Source organism: Penaeus monodon, chromosome 21 (assembly GCF_015228065.2).
Source record: "Penaeus monodon isolate SGIC_2016 chromosome 21, NSTDA_Pmon_1, whole genome shotgun sequence".
NCBI lineage: Eukaryota > Metazoa > Arthropoda > Malacostraca > Decapoda > Penaeidae > Penaeus > Penaeus monodon.
This window is the reverse complement of record NC_051406.1, coordinates 2,714,176-2,714,432: the sequence shown is the minus strand read 5'-3', so window position 1 is coordinate 2,714,432 and position 257 is coordinate 2,714,176. Positions and strand designations below refer to the sequence as shown.

Below are 257 nucleotides of genomic sequence, written 5' to 3'. Positions count from 1 at the left end.
AGCGCTAAAGCACTCCCTACATCTTTCTAGAAAAAGACTCTAAATTGATAAAACTAAACCAATTTTGAAGACACATCAAGAAATAAGAAACTTTGAAAAGGTTTGATATAACTCTTTTCTCTTTTTTCAGGCAGACATCTTCTATGAGACAAAGTATAAATATCCTTATCCCTTAAAATACTTTAACTAGAGTCCTGTAAGCATTACATTTATATGAGTCATGCTTAGCTTCAGCCCAATAAAAAACAATACTGTTT

The 257-nt window shown here is 30.7% G+C and overlaps 1 protein-coding gene across 1 annotated transcript in view; it reads right to left on the bottom strand.

Annotated features, from left to right (window-relative positions):
- The window catches only part of LOC119586102 (nibrin-like), a gene marked incomplete at its 5' end in the record, with an annotated part of 11,415 nt that overhangs the window by 7,451 nt on the left and 3,707 nt on the right, over nucleotides 1–257 (bottom strand).